We start from the raw sequence: 16,282 nt of genomic DNA on the forward strand, positions 1-16,282 counted from the left end.
GACAACTTGAATTAACACCATTGAAATGGACTAAAGCCACAAAGTAACACATGATGGAGATTTGTCAAAAATGTTGCCAACTGTGAAAAGAGATTTGAAGCAGAATTAAGATTAAAATTTGCAGGCAGGGGACTAATTTAGACTGTGGTGTCTTTCAAGCAGAAAGATAGTCTGGGATGGAACAAGAGCATTTATCCGTGTAGGAAGGAACTGCAGATGCTGGTTCAAACGGAAGATAGACATAAAATACTGGTGTAACTCAGCAGGGCAGGTAGCATCTCTGGAGAGAAGGAATGGATGACATTTCGGGTCAAGACCCTTTTTTCAGACTGATGTCAGGGGAGTGGGTGGGACAAAGATAAGGAAGTGTAAGTTGTGAGAACGAGACATCAATGGGGGTGGAGATCAAGGAAAATGTAGAATAGATTATTGTTTGCTGGGGGAAGGTAACAAAGCAAATGGAGATAAAATGTAGTTGGAGACAGTAAGAGTGGTCGGAGAACTGGGAAGGGAGAGGGATGGTGGGAGAGGGAAAGCAAGGTTTTATTTTTTAATTCTTTTTTATTTTTTATTTTTTTTACAGATACAGCGCGGAAACAGGCCCTTCGGCCCACCGAGTCCGTGCCGCCCAGCTATCCCTGCACATTAACACTATCCTACACACACTAGGGACAATTTTTACATTTACCCAGTCAATTAACCTACAAACCTGTACGTCTTTGGAGTGTGGGAGGAAACCGAAGATCTCGGAGAAAACCCACGCAGGTCACGGGGAGAACGTACAAACTCCGTACAGACGGCGCCCGTAGTCAGGATCGAACCTGAGTCTCCGGCGCTGCAATCGCTGTAAGGCAGCAACTCTACCGCTGCGCCACTGTGTCTGCCCTACTTGAAGTTAGAGAAGTCAATGTTCATACCACTGTGGTGTAAGCTGCCCAAGCGAAATATGAGGTGCTGTTCCTCCAATTTGCATTGGGCCTCACTCTGACAATGGAGGAGGCCCAGGAAAGAAAGGTCAGGGTGGGATTGGGAGGTGGAGTTAAAGTGTTGAGCATCCGAGAGATTTAGGCGGACTAAGTGGAGGTGTTCAGCGAAACAATCGCAAAGCCTGCGCTTGATCTCGCCGTTATATAGGAGTCCACACATGGAGCAGTGGATACAGTAGATGTACCAGGGACTACTAATAAAGTATGATGTGTGACACAAGTTAGTTTGGGCTAGAACAATGATTAAGCCATTGTGAGAATAAAAGAGGTGGTGAAACACCCAAATTGAGCCATGCTGACATTCGTGACGGAATTTGAGACAATTAGAGAGCCCACTTAAGTACTGGCTCAGTCCACAAGAGATTCAATCTGTGGGAGAGGAGACAGGGCTAGTAATAAATAGAACATTACATGCACTTTTCAAAGCAATGGGGATAAGGTACCTTTGGGAATTGATAGTTAGCAGGGAAGATCAAAGAGAAAAAATATTATGTGTGGGATCAGGGAAAGGAGAGTGAAACAGCAAGAAGCAGAGATAACAGAATGTGCAGCCTACAGGACACAGCAGGAGAAGAGAGTTTGTCACATTTAGACAAGGCAGAGGAACAGATGCAGTGAAACACAAATTGCTGGAGTAACTCAATGGTTCAGTCAGCATCCGTGGAGGGAATCGACAGGTGACATTTTGGACTGGAAACCTAATTTGTTCTGAAGAAGGGTCCTGACCCGAAACGTTGCCTGTTCATTCCCTCTACAGATGCTGCCTGATCGGCTGAGTTCCTCCATCTCTTTGCGTTCTGCTCAAGTGTATTAAAAATAATTGTTTTTTGATTTTATGCCCATCATCAGTTTCCCTGAAAGTTAATTGTTGGACTGGGCCTTGCCTCGTTTCACCATTGCAAAGGTGCAAAGAATGAACAATGGTTTCTGCTCACAGACCACTCTCCATAGGTTCAAGATCACCACTTGCAGCCAATTAAATATTCTTGGTGTTAATTAATTTAATGAATAATTTGGCTTCCCTGTTTCTCACATTTTAACAGGGCAAAAAACGTTAATTTCTGAAGTAACAGCAAGTTCCAAATGCATTCAGATGATCTCTGCTCTTCAGCAAACTTGCTTAGCGAGGGTAGCTGTTAGAACATCTAAAGGATCATCTCATCCTGTGGGGCAAAGTGATAGACGGTGTTTTTCAGTGGTGATTGAACTCAGGCAGAATAGAAATAGAAGTCTCTTCAAAGAATTGTCCGCACCTGAAAGCTGACGGTGAGACTAGCGTTTGCACTTTTAACATTGTCCTTGGGGCGGCATGCTAGCACAGTAGTGGAGTTGCTGCCTTACAGTGCCAAAGACCCGGCTTCGATCGTGACCATGGGTGCTGACTGTACGGAGTTTGTACGTTCTCCCTGTGACTGCGTTGGTTTTCCCCGGGTGCTCCGGTTTCCTCCCACACTCCAAAGACGTACAGGTTTGTAGGTTAATTAGCCATGGTAAACTTGCAAGTTGTCCCTTGTGAGTGTATGATAGTGCTCGTGTACGGCGTGGTCGATGGACCGCACGAACTTGGTGGGCTGAAGGCCTGTTTCTGCGCTATGTCTCTAAAGTCTAAATGACAAAGTTGCTCCATTTAACTGGAATCGTTTGAACATTCATCAAAATGCCTCTGCTCAATGACAGAGATTATATAAATACATTTGACGATTACTTTGACTTCAGGGAGCAACCATTTACTTTTAATTTTATACCTCTTCCCTTTGGCAGCTGTTGCTTGAGAATAAGGTTTAAAAATATCATGTCTAGCTGCTCTGCTCTTTAACATCAAGAGGATTGGGAGCAGACAAGAAAATTGGAAAGAAGTCCGATATCACAGGTTTCCCACCAGAAGTGTTGTAAATATTCCATGCAAGTGGTTGATGAATGGAGAGCGACTGACAGACCTCCAGCCTCTTCTGTGCAAGCATTAGATGAGATTGGAGGCTTTTTGGCAATACTGCTGATTATATCTATTTGGCCATCGGTGAAATATCTTACCGATATATCACAGGTGTATGCATTGTGATTGTGTCTTGAATGAGCAAGTCAGTGATGGTTCATTGACACAGACAAAGTGCTGGAATAACTCAGAGGGATAGGCAGGATCTTTGTAGAAAGAGAATGGGTGACGTTTCGGGTCGGGGCCCGAAATCAGACCATTTGATTAGTGGCAAACCATGAATTGGCAAGAGAGAGAGAGAGGGAGGGAGAAAGAGAGAGAGGGGAGGGGGAGAGGGAGGGGAGAGGGAGAGGAGAGGGGAGGGGGAGGGGGAGAGGGAGAGGGAGAGGGAGAGGGAGAGGGAGAGGGAGAGGGAGAGGGAGAGGGAGAGGGAGAGGGAGAGGGAGAGGGAGAGGGAGAGGGAGAGGGAGAGGGAGAGGGAGAGGGAGAGGGAGAGGGAGAGGGAGAGGGAGAGGGAGAGGGAGAGGGAGAGGGAGAGGGAGAGGGAGAGGGAGAGGGAGAGGGAGAGGGAGAGGGAGAGGGAGAGGGAGAGGGAGAGGGAGAGGGAGAGGGAGAGGGAGAGGGAGAGGGAGAGGGAGAGGGAGGGGAGAGGGAGAGGGGGAGAGGGGAGGGGAGAGGGGAGGGGGAGGGGAGAGGGGAGGGGGAGGGAGGGGGAGAGGGGAGGGGAGAGGGGGAGAGGGGAGGGGAGGGAGAGGGAGGGGAGGGGGAGGGAGGGAGAGGAAGTGAGGAGGGAGAGAGGGAGAGAGGGAGGGAGGGAGGGGGAGAGGGAGAGGGAGGGGGAGGGGGAGGGGGAGAGGGGGAGAGGGGGAGAGGGGGGAGGGAGGGAGGGAGGGAGGGAGGGAGGGAGGGAGGGAGGGAGGGAGGGAGGGAGGGAGGGAGGGAGGGAGGGAGGGAGGGAGGGAGGGAGGGAGGGAGGGAGGGAGGGAGGGAGGGAGGGAGGGAGGGAGGGAGGGAGGGAGGGAGGGAGGGAGGGAGGGAGGGAGGGAGGGAGGGAGGGAGGGAGGGAGGGAGGGAGGGAGGGAGGGAGGGAGGGAGGGAGGGAGGGAGGGAGGGAGGGAGGGAGGGAGGGAGGGAGGGAAAGGGGAGAGAGGTTTAGTTTAGTGATACATTGTGGAAACAGACCCTTTAGCCCATGGAGTCCCTTCTGACCAGCAATCACTTGTATACGTTCTTTCCTACATACCAGGGACAATTTACAGAAGCCAATTAACCTACAGACATTAGATGAGATTGGAGGCTTTTTGGCAATACCGCTGATTAAATGTTCTCCCCTGCCCGGTGGCTCTAAGAAAATTGCACGTCTTTGGAATATGGGAGGAAATTGGAGCATCCAGAGAAAACCCACGCGGTCACAGGGAGAACATATAAACTCCGTACAAACAGCACGTAGTCAGGATCGAACCTGGATCTCTGGCGCTGAGAGGCAGCAGCTCTACCGCTGCGCCATTGTGCCACACTTCTTCAGATTTGGAACCCTTCTTTAGTCTGAAGAAGGCTCCTGACTCGATACACTGTCTGTCCATCCTCGCCCCGGATACTGCCTGACATGCCGTTCTTTGTCTTTTTGCACCATCATTCCTATGTGGTTTTGCTGGATTGCTGCATTGTCGGAAGTGCTGTGGTTAGTATGCAACTAAAACCAAGAAAATTGCATGGCATTGATCAAAGAAAAAGCGAGCATGTAATTCCTGAAGCTGCTCAAGTGAAATGTGAGGTCTGTAAGCCTGGTACCCTCTGAGCTTCTACAGAAAATAAAGTCTTATTTAGCGATAACACCAAAACCAAATGCTATATTTCAGTGCACAAGTGACTCATGCTTTGAACAGTTCTGCTGAATTAACACCTACACACTTTCTTTAAAAGGAAAATGACCTGAAAATAAAGAGCTGATATCCAAGAAGATAGAACCATTTACATTGACAGCCTAAATGAAGTCATAATGAGATATTATCGAGGAGATGGCGTATTGATGCGGCATTTCTAGATGGTGTATTGATACAGTATTTCAGTCTTTAGAAGGGTCCCGACCTGAAACTTTGTTTATGTCAATTTCTCTCCACAGATGCTGCCTGACCCGTTGAGTTCCTGATGGTCTTAAATTTGGTGGCAATGTTGTTGGTGATGATCATCTCTTGCATGTTCTTCATAGAACACGGAACATGGAACATAGAACATAATACATAACACCACACAGGAACGGGCCCTTCGGCCCACAATGTTTCTGCCGAACATGATGCCAAGCCAATCTGCCTGCACATGATCCATATCCCTCTATTCCCTGCACATCAATGTGCCTAATCAATAGCCTCATAAACATCTCAATCGTATCTGCCTCTATCACCACCCAGTGCATTCCAAGCTCCCACCACTCTCTCTGTAAAACATTTGCCCCCACACATTTCCATTAGACTTTTCCCCTCTCACCGCTCTACCACTTCGCCACTGTGCGTCCCACGTTTTTCATTTTCTCCAGAGATGCTGCCTGACCGGCTGAGGTACTCCAGTAATTTACATGTTTTTTCTAGCTAAACTGAAAGTATGCAGTACCGAAGATCGACACAAAATGCTGGAGTAACTCAGTGGTTTTGGCAGCATCTCTGGAGAAAAATATATTTCCTCCAGAGATTTGCCTGACCCGCTGAGTTACTGCAGCATTTTGTGACAATCTTCGGTATAAACCAGCATCTGCAGTTCCTTCCTGCATGTATGCAGTACCTCTGGGGAAATAATAGCCATCAAGTATTTTGAGAACTTTAAATATGCATTCAGCCAGACTTTGGTGAAGTGATAATTAGATCTGTTCATGCTGACTTTGCTAATTTATATGCGCAGCACAATGCAATGTTGCTTTAGGTGATAAAATATGGGGACATTTTTCAGCAGACTTTTACGGGAGTTAAGTTCATTGATAGGTACACTCAAATTAAATTTCAAATCGTAGTCAAGAACATTCGTTGAATAATAATGAGTGCACAAGGAACATTTTACTTCAGTGGGCAGAATTAATTATATCTGGACATTGCATATAATTGTAACTTAATGCAAAAGTCAATAGGTTACTTCAACACAACACCAAGGTTGACAAGTCTTTTTGTTTCTCGTAACCTGATGGAATCAGGAACAGATTGGCCACCTTCCTTGGGGGGTTTATGTTTAACACACTTCCACATCGCTGTCTGATTCCATTTATCATTATAGAACAAAAATCACAGTTACAGGTGAAGAGATCCATCAGGATGTTGTGATACCCTACCTGGGGAGATTATGTGCATTATGAGGAAAAATAATGAGAGGAGGATTCCATCATCATCCAATTATTACACTAATTATCTTGGCACTGCATGTAGTCAACACCAGCCATGCTGCAATTATGGACAAGAAGAATCAAATTCATCAAGCCGGTTTCAACCCCCCCCCCCCCCTTTAAAATCCACTGTATAAACCTTTGAGATTCGCCGCTCCTTCTGAAAATATGCCTCATGCTTTTTCAGGGCTGCTCAAAGTTCTAATTGATTAATGGTGAACCTTCAGTCTATCACAATGGCAATCAATTCTGCCGGGGATGTTTCACAAGGCTTACATTTTAATACTGGACATCAGCCAGTGGAATGGATGAATGATAAGGGTGACTCTGAAGTGCACTCAAACCCAGTTCTGATCACAAACGAAGATCATGCAATTGCAAAGATTTTAAGACTGAGAAGCCAGCTGCCAGACACATGGTGGAATTGGCCTACACACATACAATGCTCCAGTTCAAAAGGATTCCTTAATTAATTGGCTTTTGAATATGCCAAAGGAAATGGGTTTGAACTCCAGTTGTTATGGGAAATGAATAAAATCAGGTTGTGGTTGTGTCATCGTTTGCAGAGAGGGTGAGGAATGTCTCCATGTAATTAAAAGTCAACTGTTGCATTTTTTTTGGTTGGTGCTGCAATTTGCTGAACTTTCCATGAAAGCCTCGCCTTCTGGTGCTGCTCAACATCAATGAGCAATGCTTTTGTACCCGAGAGAGCTGTAAACACGCAGTAAGTCTTTCTTGCGGCACGGTAGCGCAGCGGTAGAGTTGCTGCTTTACAGCGAATGCAGCGCCGGAGACTCAGGTTCGATCCTGACTACGGGTGCTGCACTGTAAGGAGTTTGTACGTTCTCCCCGTGACCTGCGTGGGTTTTCTCCGAGATCTTCGGTTTCCTCCCACACTCCAAAGACGTACAGGTATGTAGGTTAATTGGCTGGGTAAAATGTTTAAAAAAAATTGTCCCTAGTGGGTGTAGGATGGTGTTAATGTGCGGGGTTCGTTGGGCGGCACGGACTTGGAGGGCCGAAAAGGCCTGTTTCCGGCTGTATATATATGATATGATATGATATGATATAGGACCTCCGCCGATTTTCCAGCAACTGGGCAGAACAGTGGTAGAGTTGTTGCCTTACAGTGACAGAGAGTTGGGTTTGATCCAGCACGGCCGGTCCTGTCTTTATGGAGTTTGTACGTTTGGACGTTCTCCCCTTTTTTTCTCCGTGTGCTCCAGATTCCTCCCACACTCCAAAGACGTACAGGTTTGTAGGTTAAAAGGCTTCGGTAAAAATTCCAGTGTGTAGGATATTGCTAGTGTAGGGGGTGATCGCTTGTCAGCATTGACTCGGTGGACCGATGGGCCTGTTTCCGCATTGTACATCTAAAGTCTAAAAGTAAAGTCTAAACTGCTGATCTGGCACTTTCTTTAATCCGGACAAAATTACGAGAGCACAGTTCATGACGCATGCTCTTCGGGACATGTGCCTGTCCTGAAAGCGCTAATTGTTTAACTCTTTGTTAATCGTTAATTATTTATTTAAGTTTCTAACAGTCCATGGTGCTTCAGAGACACAGGACGATTATAATTAGTGGGTCAGAGGTATCCTGTTGAATTATTGTTTTGTGACTTCTGTTGTTTTGGCAAAACGGATATCTGGCAAGGGAAGGGTGCCCGAAAACCGGTGGTGGGCCTGTATGATTCTCCCGGCCTTTGCCGGCAATCAAACATTTCCAGGGTTCTGCAAGATACAAGGTCATGCCAGAGTGAGGCTCTCCCCCACTTTTCATAAAAAGTCATGTCATCAGGGCAGAATACAGCCCATCAAGTCTACTCCGCCATTCAATCATGGCTGATCTATCTTTCCCTCTCAACTCCATTCCCCTGCCTTCTCCCCATAACCTTTGACAACCTTACAAATCAAGAAGTTGTTAATCTCCACTTTAAAAATACCCATTGACGGCCTCCAAAGCTGTCTATGGCAAAGAATTTCACAGATTCACCACCCTCTGGCTAAAGATATTCCTCCTCATCTCTTTTCTAAAGGTATGTCAGTTTATTTTGAAGCTCTGCCCTCTGCTCCCAGATTCTTCCACTAGTGGAAACATCCTCTCCATATCCACTCTATCCAGGCCTTTCATTACACAGTAAGTTTGCCTCCCTCTTCCCTGTGCTCCACATGGACTCACACCCATTTCTCAACAAACATCCCTCCCCCCCTTCCATATGCATTGCTTCCTCTGGCTTCACATTTCACATCTCTTCCATCCTTGTCTCACACCTTTGGATTCTTCATCTCTGGCCTTTGTCCAAAAATTTACCTCTCAAAAATCCCTCTCACCAGTATCCACTATCTCTCGCCTGGCTTTGTCCTGCCCCTCCTCTCTTCTAGCTTTCTTCCTATCCCACCACAATGTCTGAAGAAGGATCTTGACCTGAAACTCCACTTACCCATGTTCTCCAGAGATGCTGCCTCGACCAAAAGCACTGCAGCTGTTGAAGAAGGTAGTTCACCACCATCTTCTCAAAGGCTGCTGAGGATGGACAGTGGCTGCTGGCCGACATTCCAAAAAAAAACAAATAAACGCAAAGGGTGTTCTTATAGAGGTGTATAAAATGATGAGAGAAATAGATCAGGTAGATGCACCAAGTCGAAGGTATTTATTCACAAAATGCTGGAGTAACTCAGCAGATCAGGCAGCATCTCGGGAGAGAAGGAATGGGTGATGTTTCGGGTCGAGACCCTTCTTCACCATGTACCGTCTCTTGCCCACAGTAGGTGAACCGATGACCAGAGGACACGGGTTCAAGGTGAAGGGGAAAAGATTTAATAGGAATCTGAGGGGTAACTTTTTGACACAAAGGGTGGTGGGTGTATGGAACGAGCTGCTGGAGGAGGTAATTGAGGCTGGGACTATCGCAATGTTTAAGAAGCAATTAGACAGGTGCGTGGATAATACAGGTTTAGAGACATGTGGGCCAAACGCAGGCAAGTGGGACTAGTGTAGATGGGACATGTTGGTCGGTGCGGGCAGGTTGGGCGAAAGGGTTCGTTTCCACGCTGTATGACTCTATGACCCTTAACTGATTTGGAGAGGGTCACCTCGCAGAATATTGCCATTGGTTTATTACTGCCACGTGTATGGAGGTACAGTGAAAAATATTTTGTTTGCATGCTATTCAATTAAATCAGACCATACTGTACTCAAGAACAATTAAGCCATTCACTTATACAACAGGCAGTGCAAAGAAAAAGATACCAGAGTACAGAAGATAGGTCACAGCATTGTCGCATTCCTATTCCAGAAAATAATCCCAATATCCACAAGAAGTAAGGTTGGAAGATTGGGCATACAACCCAGTTTATGGGAGGATCATTCTGAAGTCTGATAATGACAGGGTAGGAGCTGTTCCTAGGGCTGATAGTATATGCTTTTAGACTTGTGTTTCTCCTGTCCAATGGGAGAAGGGAGAAGAGGGAATAGCTGGAATTTAAAAAAATCCTTGATTATGTTGGCTGCTTTCCCAAGGTAGCGTGAAACGTAGTGGAGGTCAATGGTGGGCAGTCAGGTGTGTGTGATGGACCGGGCGACATCTGCAACTCTGCAGATTCTTGCGACCTTGGGTAGAACTGTTCCCAAACTAAACTGATGCAACCCAATAGTACACTTTCTATGGTACATATGCAGAAGCTGGTAAGAGTCTTTGGAGACATAATGAACGTCCTTAGTCTTCAGAGGAAGTAGGGGAGATGGTAGACCACTCCACTCTAACCACAATCAACAGCAACTGATGCCACATGAAGGAAAATCAAAGCAAGATAGATGGTGCTACCGTATGACACTATGATCTGTGCATCATTTCATGATTTAGTTCTCCTTACTGACACTGATTTTAACAGACTCTAGATTGAGAGATTCTTGATTAGTAAATGTGAACATTTTATTGGGGAAAGCAGGAGAATGGGGTTGAGAGGGTAAAATAGATCAGCCATGATCAAATGGTGGAGCAGACTTGATGGGCCAAATGGCCTAATTCTGATCTTATGTCTTATGGTCCTATGGAGAGATAAATCTATTAAGATTATATAATCTAATTATTAATCAAGTGCACTATAATCCCCAACATCCTATACTTTGATGATTCAATTTAAAAGTGAAAACCTCCACCAAATTAATTCTTGAAAGGAGCCAAAAGATTACCTTTTCCCACTGATAACTAATATTTATGCCACTCTCACTGAACGAGGCAGTTTAAGCCGCTTAAAACCTTGTTATCTAATCCTGCATTGAGCGTGAGCCATATGCTACAAGACGAGACCTGCTTATCCTTACTTTATAACTGCAATAATTCTTACTCAATGAATAAACTGTGTTCTTCTTTCTTCACCGAGGCAGAAAATGAATTCAGTTTATATTTACTCATATTTCCACATGACATCAAAGGAAGTCATTTGGCCCATTGAATTCATGACAGTTCCAATCAATCCCTTTCCTTCTACCTATTTCAAGAACCATTTACACCCCAGGTCATTCCTTCTTCTCCCCTCTCCGGTGAGGAATAAAATACAAAAGCTTAAAAGTATGTTCCACCAGATTAAGGAACAGTATCTTTAGTTTAGAGGGTGGAAACAGGCTCTTTGGTTCAATAGTCAATGCTAACCATTGATCATCTGTTCACACTAGTTTTATGTTATCCTACTTTCCTATCCACTCCATACACACGAGGGGACAATTTCCCAGGTCAATTAACCTGCAAACCCACACATCTTTGGGATGTGGGAGGGGTGACACACTTGTGCTGCAGTAGTGTTGCTATCTTACAGTGCCAGGACCCAGGTTCAATCCTGACTACAGGTGCTGTCTGTACAGAGTTTGTACATTCTCCCTATGACGGCATGGGTTTTCACAGGGTGCTCCAATTTCCTCTACAGTCCAAAGACATACAGGTTGGTAGGTTAATTGACCTGTAATTTGTCCCTAGTGTGTCAGATCGAACTAATGTGTAGGATAATACTGGTGTAGTGAGGGGTCGCTGGTTGGTGCTGACTCGGTGGGCCAATGGGCCTGTTTTTGCGCTGTTGCTCTAAACTAAAGTAAACCAAATTTCTACCAGGATCTAAGAAATAGGGAGAGGTTGGGCAGGCTTGGACATCATTTATTGGAATGCAGGCTGAAGGATGATGTTGTAAAGATGTATAGAATTCTGAGGGGAATAGATAGGGTGAATGCACAAAGTCTATCATCCAGGGTAGGGGAATGAGAAACCGGAGGATATAGGTTTAAGGTGACGTGGATAAGATTTAATGGGAACCTGAGGGACCACATTTTTACCCAGTGTGATAGGTATATGGAACGAGCTGCCAGAGGAGGTAGTTGAAGCAGGTACTAATAACAGCTTTTAAAAGACACTTGGACAGGAACAGGGATAGGAAAGGTTCAGAGGGATATGGACCAAACACTGGGAAATGCAAGTTGATTAGATGGAGCATCTTGTTCGACACAGACAAGTTGGGCCGAATGTGTAAGAAGGAACTGCAGATGCTGGTTCTGTTGTGCTGTATGCCTTCGTGTTTCTATGACTTCAATGCATTTACTCCAAACTCCTGAGGAGCATTGTTTACAATAATTGTATTATTATTTGCACAATTATTGTTTGTTTGGTTTTATGTGTGTGTGTTTGTGTGTGTGTATGTGTGTATATTTTCTATGTTTAAAATAAACGAGAAAAAAGGTTCAGTATATATATATTGAACTTTTTTTCTCGTTTATCATATTGTTTACAGAGTACTATGTTTACATATTCTGTTGTGCTGCTGCAAGTTAGAATTTCATTGTTGTATCTGGGACATATGACAATAAAACACTCTTAACTCTTGAGCTTGTCAGATTGGATACGATTTCAGTCATAAGGAAGACTAAAGGGGAATTAATGAGAGAAAGTGAAGGTAGTTCATTTACATTCATGTCTTGTGGAAATATTTTCCTACAATATACCACTAGTTGATAGGACTGCCTATAAACTAGTATAATGTTGGTAAATGACAAAAAAAAAAGCTATGTGGTGGATGACATGATCAATATCTTAAATGGTTCATTAAGACACATCGAGAACCATCAGACGGAACACTTAAATGTATAAAAATGTACTTTGCAGAATGCAAATTATGCTATTGTGGGACAGAGAAGAAAAAATATACTCAAACACTCATCATCTGACTTGCTAACATCAAGAAGAAAATGTTTTGCAAAATTGCTCTGTCCTTGATGTAATGAATATTGAACAGTGTGTCTGATGTTAAAAGACAAGAAGAGGCATTTATTATTGACAGTTCTAATTACGCTGGCTGGCGTGGGTTATTGTGACAACTTGGCTGTGTCAGGAAGCTGCCAGGAAAAAAGGTAGAATAGAAACTAGAGAGTATTTTTTTCACTGCAGTGATTGAAAACCCACAAAACACACATGAAAGTTCACCTCCATGAATATATTGTGGGTTGGGAAACTTTTTTTAAATTTGAAACAAGGGCTGTTCTTATCATCCTCGGGCTCCTTATGTTAATCAGGCCTGCTCAAAGAGCAACACATATGAAACTCAACGATTTGAGGAAGAAATTTGAATAAAATGAGCTTCTAAATGTCAGTGAATTTTAGGATCAGGAACTGTGTAAATAACATTAAGAAAGTGATTATTAATTTGTTGGAAATAGTGAATTCAGAGAGTTAACCTTTAACCCCTGTTGCTTAGCAGCAAACCTGACCAGGATTTGATGATGGCCTCTCTTATGTGCTTTTTATAAGTGGGTGGAATAGTGGTGCAGTGGTAGCGTTGCTGCCTCACAGCGCCAGAGACACGGGTTCGATCCTGACTACAGGTGCTTCCCTGTACAGCGTTTGTATGTTCTCCCCATGGCCTGCATGGATTTTCCCTGGGGGGCTCCGGTTTCCTCCCATAGTCTAAAGACATACAGGTTTGTAAGTTAATTGGCTTGGTGAAATTGTAAATTGTCCCTAATGTGTCTAGTATAGTATTAATGTGCGGAGGTCGCTGGTTGGCATGGTTGACCGAAGGGCCTGCTTCCGCATTGTATCTCTAAACTAAACTAAATTATTAAGCCCAAGAATGTGTTATTATATGCACAGTTTTGTTTTACTAAGAGCAATTACAGTATATGGATTATGCAGCAGAGAAATGGACCAAATGATAGTCGTTAAAGTATAAGCTATAGCACAATGGCACAGTGGTAGAGTTGCTGCCTTACAGCGCAAGAAATCCAGGTTCGATCCTAGCTACAGGTGCTGTCTGTACAGAGTTTGTACATTCTCCCCGTGACAGCGTGGGTTATCTCCGGGTGCTCCAGTTTCGGTTCATACTCCAAATACATGCAGGTTTGTACGTTAATTGGCTTTGGTAAATTGTTCCCAGTGTGTGTGATAGTGCTAGTGTACGGGGTAATCAATGATTGGCATGGACTCGGTATGCTGAAGGACCTGTTTCTATGCTGTATGTCTAAACTAAACAAAAAATTACTAAACCTTCATGTAAGGGCATAAATAACTAAGGATACCAAATGTGCATTGCACAATCATGGTATTTATTGCAGACTCTGTGCTGAACTCTGCCTGCCATTACATTTCCCCCAGAGCTGCTGCTTGTCAGTTCACGATTTGTTGTTTGCAAGAACGCAATACTGTATCTTTCCTTTAGGTTAATGATCTCTTGTTCACCATCATTTCGCTGTACTGTGGGAAACTGAGGGTGAAATTGGTTGTACACTGCGGCAAAATAAAAAAAACAACACAGGGGAAGAAAGTCTGGGATTTTAAAATGCTCATTAACAAAATGTAATCCAGCTTGCCTCGTGGTGACATTGCTGGACACGTAATCCACAGACCTGAACTAATGATGTCGAGACAGTTCAAATCCCATCGTGACAGCTAAAGAATTTTAATTAAGTTATTTAAATAAATCCTGAAAATACGAGCTAGTTAGCCACAATGGTAATGGCAACACCATTGCACTTAGAAATCCATATGGTCCATTCAACAAGAGGAAACCTGTTCACCCAAAGGTATCACAAAATGCTGGAGTAACTCGGCAGGTCAGGCAGCATCTCAGGAGAGAAGGAATGGGTGACGTTTCGGGTCGAGACCCTTCTTCAGACATCACCCATTCTTTCTCTCCTGAGATGCTGCCTGACCTGCTGAGATTCTCCAGCATTTTGTGATACCTTCGATTTGCACCAGCATCTGCAATTATTTTCCTAAACCTGTTCACCCAACTATTTACGAGATGCTGCCAGGACTTGAGGGCTTGAGCTACCGGGAGAGGTTGGGCAGGCGAGGACTTTATTCCTTGGAGCATGGGATGGTGAGGGATGATCTTACAGAGGTGGAAAGGTCATGAAGGGAATATATAGGGAGACACACGGAGTATTTTACACAGGGTAGGGGAATCAAGAACCAGAGGACATAGGTTTAAGTTGAGAGGAGAAGAATTAATAGGAACCTGAAGGGAAACTTTTTCACACAGAGGGTGATGGGTGCATGGAACGAGATGCCAGAGGAGGTAGTTGAGGCATGTACAATGACAGCATTTAAAAGACACTTGGGCAGGTACTTGGATAGGAAAGGTTTAGAGTGTTATGGGCCAAATGCATGCAGATGGGACTAATCTAGATGGAGCATCTTGGTCAGCATGGGCATGTTGAGCCAAAGGGTCTGTTCCCATATTACTCTATGACTACATGACTCTGTGACTCTAACTCAAACACCCAGAAATGAAGGAGATAACAAAGGGTGGTGTACACTGCCCGGTCCATCACTGGTACTGACTTCCCCTCGATCAAAGACATTTCTAGGAGGCACTGCCTCAAATAAACAGCTAGTATCCACACCACCCTGGACAGCTACCCAAGTGGAATTTTAGGTGCTGATCCTCCAATTTGCACTTGGCCTCACTCTGGCAATGGAGAAGGCCCAGGACAGAAAGGTCAATATGGGAATGGGAAAGGGAGTTTAGGTGGTTAGCAACCAGGAGATCATGCAGGCTTTGGAGGACCGAGCACAAGTATTCATGAAGCGGTACTGCAAGATGGCAGACGCAAGACAATAGCGGTGCTGGTGAGCGGGCTGGCGGCTCACCTGCTACACATTCAAAGGCACTATAACAGGTCTATAACAGTTACTCCAGTTGCTGCCTCACTGTGCTTGGGAAATACTATAGATTAAAAGATAATGAATAGCACTAGATCAATCTAGTCAATACATTTTTTTTCTTTACAAGCTATCACATGCATATTGTTATCTGCCTTTAAAACCCTCCCATGGATGTCTTATCAGTTTTACCTCACCACAGAGCACTCAATTAACTGAAAATCCAATGGTTCCAAAAGCAAAGACTGAGAATCCTTCAGTTCATTTTATTGGGCAGCTTTCAAACTTACTTCTAACATTATCACTGAGGATTAGTGAAAGAAAATAGCTGCAGATGCTGGTACAAATCGAAGGTATTTATTCACTAAATGCTGGAGTAACTCAGCAGGTTAGGCGGCATCTCAGGAGAGAAGGAATGGGTGACGTTTCGGGTCGAGACCCTTCTTCAGACTGATGTCAGGGGGGCGGGACAAAGGAAGGATATAGGTGGAGACAGGAAGATAGAGGGAGAACTGGGAAGGGGGAGGGGAAGAGAGGGACAATCTAAAGTTGGAGAAGTCAATGTTCATACCGGTGGGCTGCAAGCTGCCCAGGCGAAATATGAGGTGCTGTTCCTCCAATTTCCGGTGGGCCTCACTATGGCACTGGAGGAGGCCCATGACAGAAAGGACAGACTGGGAGTGGGAGGGGGAGTTGAAGTGCTCAGCCACTGGGAGATCAGGTTGGTTAAGGCGGACTGAGCGAAGTGAAGGAGAATCGTGTACTCAAAGTACAAATAAATCTAATTACAACATACCCCGACCTTGCCCATTGTTTTCCTGACAGATATCTCTGTGCATTTGTTGCAGGTAAAGGT

At 44.6% G+C, this 16,282-nt stretch overlaps 1 protein-coding gene across 2 annotated transcripts in view; it reads right to left on the bottom strand.

The window, feature by feature from the left end:
- The window catches only part of grid2 (glutamate receptor, ionotropic, delta 2), a 771,247-nt gene that overhangs the window by 432,565 nt on the left and 322,400 nt on the right, over window positions 1–16,282 (bottom strand). The window lies entirely within an intron of this gene.

The sequence above is a fragment of the Rhinoraja longicauda genome, chromosome 1, assembly GCF_053455715.1.
Source record: "Rhinoraja longicauda isolate Sanriku21f chromosome 1, sRhiLon1.1, whole genome shotgun sequence".
Lineage (NCBI taxonomy): Eukaryota > Metazoa > Chordata > Chondrichthyes > Rajiformes > Arhynchobatidae > Rhinoraja > Rhinoraja longicauda.